This window comes from Phodopus roborovskii, unplaced genomic scaffold (assembly GCF_943737965.1).
Source record: "Phodopus roborovskii unplaced genomic scaffold, PHOROB, whole genome shotgun sequence".
In the NCBI taxonomy this organism is placed as follows: Eukaryota; Metazoa; Chordata; class Mammalia; order Rodentia; family Cricetidae; genus Phodopus; species Phodopus roborovskii.
In genome coordinates, this window is record NW_026126480.1 from 43666174 (window position 1) to 43676527 (window position 10354).

Sequence of the window (10354 nt, forward strand, 5' to 3'; positions counted from 1 at the left end):
ACATGGGGAAGATCATTGCTTTCATCCTACAGCCAGTCTCCCTTTCTGCTTAGGGAACGATGAGGTGGTGGCACTATGTTTAGGAAACCATAACTTAACGTTACTACTGCAGCACAGTTAAGTTTGGAAATGCTTTGTTGTTGAGGGGGGTTATCAATGACAATTAAGATAAGCTTTGCAAGACTACACCTGTAAATCCTAAAATAGGGATCCTAGGGTTTTCTGAGGCCAGGTGCCAGTGACGTGAATGTAGAATGTCCATGCCTTTTGTGTCCCTTTTTCATCCCCCCCCTTCTGTTTCTGAATCTGGACCAGTGTTCTCCCAGTACGGTGTTGTGAAAATTCCGCACCTGGGGAGATATAAACAATGTCTGCCCTCTTCTCATAATGTCCCAAGAACAAACCTAAAATATGATTCCTCCAAAGTTCACTGTGGGGAATCAGTGAGTATTAGACCACCCTGACCCAGAGGGATCAGTTATGCATACCTCTTGGACTCTAAACCTAAGCCTTTGATCAGGTTTATATTTATCTAATATATTTAGGGTGTCATTGAGCCTCTTTGTTCCACTTCACAGTGGGGCCACCTTGAATAAATCTCCTTGTTCTGCTTTTCACTGTACCTGCCTCTTTAATTAGTCTATTGAGAATGAGGGACACAAGAGTCTAAGCTCTACTCTAACCACTTAGGCATTACTTTCTCATCCCCAAATCTAAGCAGTGCACCTAATAAGACCTAATAAGGGCATCTCACACTTTCATTTACCAAAGCAACTGCTCATATATAATTATGACTTTATTGTGAAGGTGTGTGTGTGTGTGTGTGTGTGTGTGTGTGTGTCTGATTATGTGGATATGAATTTGGGTGCCTGTGGAGGTCAGAAGAGAGCATTAGATCCCTTGGAGCTAGAGTTACATACAGGCAGTTGTGAGCCACCTGCAGTACCTGCTGGGACCTGAACTTAGGTCCTCTGCAAGAGCAGTGAGACCTTTTAACCACTGTGCCATCTCTCTAGCCCTCAGCTCATATATTTTAATTGCTTTTTAAACCATATTTAAATGGTAAGCTTTATGCTTTGTTTTAAATTATAGCCTTGGGGAATGTAACTTTAAAGACCATGGTGTCTTAGTTACTTTTTCTATTGCTGTGACAAAACGCAATGATCAAAGCAGCTTAAAAACAAACAAACTTTTAACTTGGAGCTCATAGTTCCAGAGGATTAGGGTCCATGGTCATCATGGTATAGAGCTTGGCAGCAGGCAGGTACACAGGCAGGACCCTGAAGAAGCAGCTGTGAGCTTATATCTGATCCACAGACACAAAGCAGAAAAAGAAAGACAGCTAACTCAGGATGGAGTGGACAATGTAAATCTCAAAGTCCACCCCAGTGACAAAGTCCCCCAACAAGGACATGCCTCCTAACCCTTCCCACACAGTTCCACCAAACTGGGGACCAAGCATTCAAATATATGAGCTCATCGGGGGGCATACCATTCAAAAACCCAACCACAGGACCATAAAAAGCCATTGTAAAGACTCCTAAGCATTGTAAAAACACCCCATTTCCTCTTCCTCATTCTTCACTTTAAAGCATATGCTTCCCCAATTTTCAGCCCTCTAGCTTTGCTTCACTCTGGCTCATCCTGAAATTCTTTTCAGCACTATAATCAAGGAAGGAAGGAGGGCCCTGGAGGCAAGGACCACACACTCCTGGGCTGCTGACTGTAGTGCTGGGCTCTGCCTTCTCAACACTGCTGACACCTGAACCAATCAAGGGGGCATGTGAAACCCCACCTCATCCCTATCTCCCCATCACTGTCACTGAGCCCCCTTCAGCTTTCCCTTTCCAGTGGAGACAAAGATTTTATAGTGAATGTAAGATAGAGGGATGGAGTCAGGGAATCAGCCTATTGGGCCACTGGAAGACTGGGGTCCAGATACGTGAGTCCAGGACCTGCACAGAGGCTGACTGTCTTCAGTGTCCTGATGGTGCATCTCTCCCAGCACCTCTCAACCCCACCATTCCCCCAGCCCCACACCTCCCACCCCCCTCACCCCCTGCCACTGCCCCATTGCTTTCTTCTTGGCCCAAACTGCCTGCTGCCCCAGGATGCATGCCCTCTAACAGGGATTCATCCTCACAGTCCAATCCTCTCTTTCACACTACTCCACAGCTCTTTACCAGGTCTGCAAGACTCCTCTCATTAATGCCATATCTCTGTCCCTATCCTGACCCCTGGACCTTTCACATAGCTCTTTGGGAAGCAGGCTCCCCATTAGGGCAAACTTCCCAAGACACAGATGGGACTACATCCCTTGCTTCTCTCAAATTCTTTTCCCATTTCTCCATTCTTGTTGTGTCCGCACTGGAGATGATGATATGCAATCCCAGATGACCTCTGGGGCTCAGCTTGGACTACAGAATGAGCCAGGTCACCTGACCCTCTACCCACCAGCCCTTCTTCCTTCAGAGCTCCTGATTGCTATTACAAGTCTCTGAGTCCTGCTCGGCTCTGAGGCCACACATGATCCTGGGCCTCCTGTTCCCTTGTTGTCTGGTCCCCTCAGTCCATTCCCAGTGCTCAGCCCCTTGCTTCTTCGTGCTGACAGGTGCCAGGCTCTCTGCAGCTCAGAGCTGATGCACTCTGCTCCCCTTTACTCCTTAGGTTGAAAGGCAGCTAGGTTCTCACACTTAGTGGCCTACCTTGGACCAAACAGTCAAGAGACCTCTCCAGAAGGGAGAGTGGGTTAGGGTTAGGGTTCAATGTCATCTTCAGGCCTCCATTTCCATATATATATATATATATATATATATGTATATGTATATGTATATACACACACATATATATCATACTCATGCCATATATATATATATGTGTGTATATATATGTGTATGTGTATATATGGCATGAGTATGATATATATGTGTGTGTATATACATATATATACATATATATATATATATATATATATATATATATATATATATGGCATGAGTATGCCCAAATACCAGCAAACATGCATACACAGTCCTCACATATTGTATACACACTAGTCATGTATGCAATAAATAAAACAAACCTATATAAACAAGTAAATAAAATTGTTTATTTTTTCATTTAGTACTATAAACATTTTATTATTGGTAAATGTTATGGCAATTCTGTTTTCTCCTATTTGAATGCTGGTGGTTTTTCCTAATATTTTATGATTCTGATAAATGCTTTGACGAACATGTTAAGACACAACCTTGTTTCAATATGCAGATCTTAGAGCTTCTGAAACCTAGTCTTTCAGAAAGCAGTATGTACTTCAATTCCCAAACTGCTGTCCTCCCAGGAGGCTGTCCCAGTCTGCCCACCAAGTTCAATGTCTGAGAATATCTGCTTTATACCCGATCTTTTCTTCATTAGCATTTAAAATTCCCTGCTAATTAGTTCAGCCAAAAAGGAGTATCATTTCCATTTGAATTGTTCAAATTAAGATTAAGTTGGGAAAGTTCCCCTTACATATTTAAATGTTTCATCTTTCAGATTTTTGTGTTATTACCTAGTGATTTCTTGCTGACTCAAGGCTCTCCTTGCTCATCTGTCTAGAAACACATCTTTGTTCTCTTTGCTCTGTAGAGCTAGGAATTTACAAGCCAGTCAGAAGGCTGAAGACTAGTGAAAGCCACTTTTCCTGCTGCCTCCAGAAGATACATGTAAGGTTTGGAAACCTGCTAGATCTTTAAGCAAATTCCAAATAGTGAGCCCAAATAAGGCCCTCCTTTGCTTAATGTTGCTTCCTGTCTGGTACTGGTTTCCAAAAACAAGGAAAGTCACTAGTAGAGGGCAGCTCTTGCACTACCCCTCCACAGGGGTGTGTAAGGAGGTGCATCACAGCCACCCCCCTGAAAGGAGACATCAGACCTTTTAAAGAACCAGAATCTGGAAAAACAAAGAGAAAATTCCATGAGGGTGAGAGTTGGGATATTTACATTCCTGAGAATAGATCTTCAACAGTTGTGATCAACACTGGAACAAGTAGCTTGGGCGCCTTTCTAAATTATGTGGTCTCTTTTACTTGACCAGCTTTGGACATGATCCACAACTAATCATCTGTCATTGTAAAAAGGACTGGTGGGATTCCAAGTTTATTGCTGACATTGGTAAAACTCTTTCATTATCATCCTAACCAATGTCTTGCTCTTGAAATACCAGAAATGTCTTTTTAGGAAATGGTAATTTTTCTTGAATCAGGTTTTATTTTGTTGGCATTTGTGTGTGTGTGTGTGTGTGTGTGTGTGTGTTAAATTCATGTGTGGTGCACACAGATTTGACTTACAAACCACATGAATGCTTATAAAACATTTAAATAAGATGTTAAATGAATGTACTAAAATAAAACAAATTACATTAAGTAAAAAGATTATTATTTAACATGCATTATATACACTAAATAAATAAAGAAAAGAAAGGAAAATTGTGAAAGTAGGAATTAAAAGGAAATAGTGTAAAATTCGAAGAATAATACTGAATGACACATGCATTAGGAAACTGGCATTCCCTGAGGCTACCATACCCTGAAAAAATTGAGCAGTTTTCAATGAGTCTATATAGATATCACTGTTCTGAACCTCTATGTTCTAGGGTATGTAGGGTGATGGGACCAGAACCTCTTTCTTCAGACTAAAGAAAAGAGATATCATTATAAAATTTAAGGAAGTGATGTGTTCTGTGAGCCCAGTGCAAAAACAGAAAAGGCCCCACCCTGGGCTGTGTTGTAAATAGATTGGAGCTTATGAAATGTTTGCTGTTTCTTGGGTTCTGTCCTCTCAGGCAGGTCTGTATAGCCTGGACAGGGGTGGGGGATGGGCTGGAGTAGAGCCTGTACCAGGGCTGCTGGTGCAGGGTGTGGCCTGAATCTCCTGCTGCCTCCAAAGGACTAAGCATTAAACTTTCTAATCAGTTGCCCAGACATGGGGCAGAAGGCAAGAAAGGACTCTCCAAAGCTATCAGGAACTAAACAGACAACCACAGAGTCTGGCTATTATATGAAGCAAATTTTTAACTGGAGATGTTAGTATGAGCATTTGGTGTATAGTCTCTTTCAAGATGGTATTCTCTGGTGCCCAAAGTTCTTGTGTTGGGAATGGTGTTGGGAAGTGGTGACATCTCTAAGAGGTGGAGACTAGAGTGTAGGCTTACTTTAAATGCTGCAAACTGGGCTCCTCCTGTTCTTGGTTCCAACTGAATCTTATGAGTGTATTCTAACCAAGTACTCCATAGTTATGAGACATGAATCACTTTCAAACTTGAGCAGATGCATGTCCCATACCCTTAGAGAATCCAAAGTTGTGAGCAAAACTTTTCTTCTTGTCTTTTATAGTGAAGGAAAGCTGATGAATATAGCAGATTCCCTGAAGAGACCTTGAATTTACCAAGTAGTTAAGAGTGTCCTAACTGTTAGCATCTGGGCACACCGTGGCCCTGCTCTTTGGGGGGGAGCATGGCAAGCATTACCTTGGCTCTATATGTAGGTGCAAAAGGTCCCTTTAAGAGACAAGCTCTGCCTGTTCCTGCTCTGAAAAGGAGGCAGGTCTTTTCCTGTCTCTCTTCCTCCTTGCTCTCACCTCCCTTTTCTCCCTCCCCTTTCCTCATTCCCTTCCCTTCCCCCAATAAAACTCTCCACATAAGCTAGGTCTGCATGGCATGGTTTGTTTCTCATCTGCTGTCGGACTTCATGCCAAGGTCCCCTTTGGGTATTATAACACTCACCCCCTAGATTATAGCTTGGCACACTGGTTTCACTAAGACAACCCAGATCTCCCTAGAAATAGCACTTCTAGATCTGAGGCAGTGGGTGTGAGGGGTAACTTTAGAATATTGAATAACACCAAAAAAGCAAGGGTGCTCTCAAAAACTGATAGGCTCATGTCTAAGGTCCTGGAAAACAAAATCTACTGGTGGGAAAGAAAATACAGAGAGGCTCATCAGTCCACTCTGGGTCAACAGCAACTCAGCGTCAGTGTGGCTTTCCCTGGGACTATATGTCAGGGCTTCTTCCATGTGACATGAGAATGAGGAAAGTCAGGATAACAAAGAAGAGACTATTTCCAAGAGTCAAAGAGCAATAGTAGACATCACAAAGAGAAGACAGGACAGCAGCTCTGAGGGAGGGGTTTCCTCTACAGCTCTGGAAGTAAAGGTATCCTGGCAGCCAGGAGCCAAGGAATACTACAACTCACACTGTACAACAAACCTCACACAGGAGATTTATTGGGAGAGACACAAGAGTGGTAGCTGCCTTTGATTGGGTGAGAAGCAGCTGGGAATTGAGCAGGAGGCGGGGCTTATACAGGATTTCTTGGGGTAAGTGTTTTCCAGAATGGAGATTTCTAGGGTGGAGATTGGTGGTATTTTGAGCTAACCCCAAGGATTGGTAGGTTTTCAAGCTCAAGGATTGGTGGGGTTTGGTGTGTTTTTAAACCTGGAAGTGGTCTTGAATCTTTTGCCCTACAAAAATGAAAGGGAAAGGAGCAGGTAGAATGGCATCAGGCTCTGCTGTGGCTCTCTGGCAGACTGAAAGGAAGCAGAGCCCTGTCCAAAAGCACTTTATGCTCTCCATTGTGAGAGGTACTTGGGACTAGCAGGCAAGAGTAGGCTGCTGTTGTGCTGTACTTTCTTCTGTGACTGAAACATTCTGCTCTGTAAGGAAGCTACTTCAGATAGAAAGTAAACTCACATAGCTTTAGGAAGTCCCTGAAGCTGACCAGGCTCAAAAGGCTCCTCCATCCTCAGGAAGAGAAAAACAGTAAAGACAACAGAGAAGTCACTCCCAAAGAGGCTAAGTTATAAAGAAGACTCTCAGGCAAGCCCAGATAGAGCCGACAAGTCACTGCCTGGAAGGGGCTTAGGCCAGCTGAGCTACCTGTGTACTGCAGGCTGTGCAGTATGCTCCAGGTTCCTAGCTTCTGTGAGCTCTAACCCATGCAGAGGTAGGCTTTGGTGTTGCAGCTGTCTTTGAGCCATTTCCATTCCCGTAAGTAACCCCTCTCCCACGTTCCTGTAAGTAACCCCAATAAAATTCATTGGTTTACCACGTTGGACTTTGGCAGTATCTGTGCCTTGCTCTGTCATGACCTCCCTGCCTTTCTGGGGTGAGTAGCTGTGTGTGTGTGTGTGTGTGTGTGTGTGTGTGTGTGTGTGTGTGTGTGCATGCCCATTGTATCTCCCCAGGAAAAGTTTGTCACATTACAGATGCCATCTAACTTCTAACAAGGTCCCCAAATGAAAAAGGAAGAGTAGTCAAACCTACAGCTGCACACATCACAGTACAGAAAGGTGAAAAAGAAAGTTAAACCGAGTTTATAGAGCAGTGGTTCTCAACTTTCCTAATGCTATGGTCCTAATGCAGTTCCTCTTGCTGTGGTAACCCCCCCCCCACCCCAATACAATTATTTTTGTTGCTACTTCATAACTGCCATTTTGCTATTGCTATGAATTGTAATGTAAATATTTTTGGAGATAGAGGTTTGCCAAAGGGGTAATGACCCATGCCATGGGTTGAGAACTGATGCTACACATGACCAGATGATCATAACTCAACTCCCAAATCCCCAAACAGTGAACAGATTAAAGTGCTCCATCAAAAACAGCCTGTAACCTCTAAAAATGACCAATAAACTCACAGAGGAGACATATAAACTGAAAATAAAAAATGTGAGGAAATCCATTCTGGTTAGAAAAGAAAGTCAGTAACACATAGGAGTCAGCAACAGGGAAGAGAGATTGAGAGGAAAATGAGATCTTAAGCATGAAAGAGACTTTGGAAAGGAAAAAACACCACTTATAACAAAGTACACAGTGTTGTCTATCATCAAGAAACTAGGTCATGCAGAAAAAAATATCAGTTATGTGAAGATTGCGGAGAGAAAGAAAGCGAGGGAGGGAAGAAGAAAGAAAGAAAGACAAGGAAAGGAAAGGAAGGAAAGGAAAGGAAGGAGATGTCCACTGAACACTTCTGTATCATACCAGGAACTGTCCATGTAACAACACAGGAGGGATTCTGCATGTGTGCAAGGAAGGGAGACAGCCACAAACACAAGAGCTCAGGAAAAATAAATGTGAAAAGGACATATGAACAAAGGAGAACCCATGTTCCACTCAGTGAGTGAGCAAACCTCTGCTACAAATAGGGGGGACAGAGTGTTCAGGTGTCAGTAAAGGGGGGAAAAAGCATGACCACAGCCTCAAGAAGCTCAGGAAGTGATCAAAAGACAAAACCTAAGGATCCATGGAGTAGAAAGACCTAACGTAAAAACTAAAGGCATAAAATGTTGATTTATACAAAATAATTCACCCAGTTGATAAATGAGCAGATGGGCCAAATAAACAGTTCTCAAAAGAAGGCACACAAATTGCCAATATCTGTGTGGTGGGGAGGTATTTAGTCTTAGCTATATGGAAAATGAAAATGAAAACCACACGAATGAGATTCCAGTCCACACCAGTCAGAAGGACAATCCTCAGGAAAAGCTGCCGTCAAGGGTGTGGTGAAAGAGGAAACACACGCACTGATGGTGGGAGTGCAAGCCAGTGTAGCCAATGTGGAAATCAGTGTCCGGTTCCCCCAAACCAAACTCCAGCCAGCGTATGACAGGCGATCATATGAGCCAAACTCTGCTCGTATCTCACACAGTCTTCCCCTGGGACCCGCAGCCCTCTGGAGGTGTAGGCAGCAGGCCCCTGAGATATGGGTCAGCCTGAGATCCTTACCTCACAAAAAAGCAAACCTGACGTGGACCTGGCCTGCTTGGAAGCCTCCTGACTCTCCTGGGATGCCCTTGGAAAAATCCAGAATGTGGATGCTTCTATAGTACTAAAGAAAAACAGAGGAATGACTTCACCAAAATTAAAAAAAAAATTGTTGTCACTCCAATACTACAGTCAAGATAATGAAAAGGAAATTGGGCTTGGTAGTACATACCTGTGAAGCCACACTGGAGATCAGAAGTTCAAGGTCATCCTTGGCTATGAGGGAGTGTGATTCTCTCAACATAGTATAAGGAAGTCAAAGGCAGGAGAGGGGACTTGAGCATTTGAAAAGTGGATGGGGTTAGAGGACATAATAGATTACCATTCAGTGATAAAGAGAAACAACTATCAAGCAATCAGAAAGGCGACACACTGAACCAAACTTATGACTTGTTGGAAAAGGCAAAGCTATGGAGACCCTGGTGCCTAGCAGCAGGGAGGGGAGAGCGGCCAGCAAACTGGGGACTTCACGGAGTGAGACCCCTCACCTCAGTCTCCGTCAGTGTTGCATTCATTGTCACACTTCCCAAAGGACCCCAGTGTAAAGGCCACCACTGTCCGGCGTCATATTCCATTTTTACAGAGCAAGCGGTAACTAGAAAGGATCCTTGTATATTTTCATAGCATTCTATGCATTAATAGAAAATACAGAGAGAAATACACTAGATGTTAGGAAACAGGTCAGGGGATATATGATATGTATGAGCACACCCTTGCATTTGTGGAAAAACCACATCTGTTCGTAATGTGGATAAAATTGAAGATATTTTTGAAATTTCAAAGAAAATGAAAACTTAGAGTAGCCCACGTCAGATTTTTTCTCCCACTGACAAAGACAACTGAAACTGGACCAGTACGCAAGGCAGATCTTTTTAGGCATTCTACAGCCAGGCCAGCATCTTTGAGAGCTGTCAGCTCCATGTGCCTGCCCTCCCTGCACACCACTTTCCACCTGTATACAAGGAAGGGAGAGCCAGAGGAAAGCCGTGAGTCCCTGTGCTAGAAGGTAGCGCCTGGTACAATAGAGGAGGAAACCAGTGTGGAGGGTGCAGACAGACAGAGGATGGCCATGGAGTCTTAGCCAAGGCTGGAAGCCCCAAGTCCACACAAAGGCTTTTCAAGAAGACTACAGCCCTTTCAGGGGCCACTGAAAGGCAATCTTGTCCACTGAGATTTCTACATGCAAGGAAAATATGTTGTCAGGATAAAGGTGAAATTAAGAGAAGAAACAGCAGGCTTCAGGAAAGGACATTCATGCAAGTGAAAGCCTCAGGCCCTGTTGGTGGGAATGTAGAGGGGTACAGCCAACTGCACAGCTTCTAGGTGGCTTCTCATAAAGTTAAATATACACCGTGTTTAAGGTAGCAGTTTGACTAATGCACATTTGTCATCGAGGAATGAAAGATTATTGCCACAACAAGACTGTATATGCAGCTTTATAGTTTTTTTGTTTGTTTTGTTTTGTTTTTTTTTTCCCCAAAGCTTGGGAACAATCCTGATATATCCATCAACAAACATATTTCCTAACAGGATACATGGATGCCAACTGTGTTAC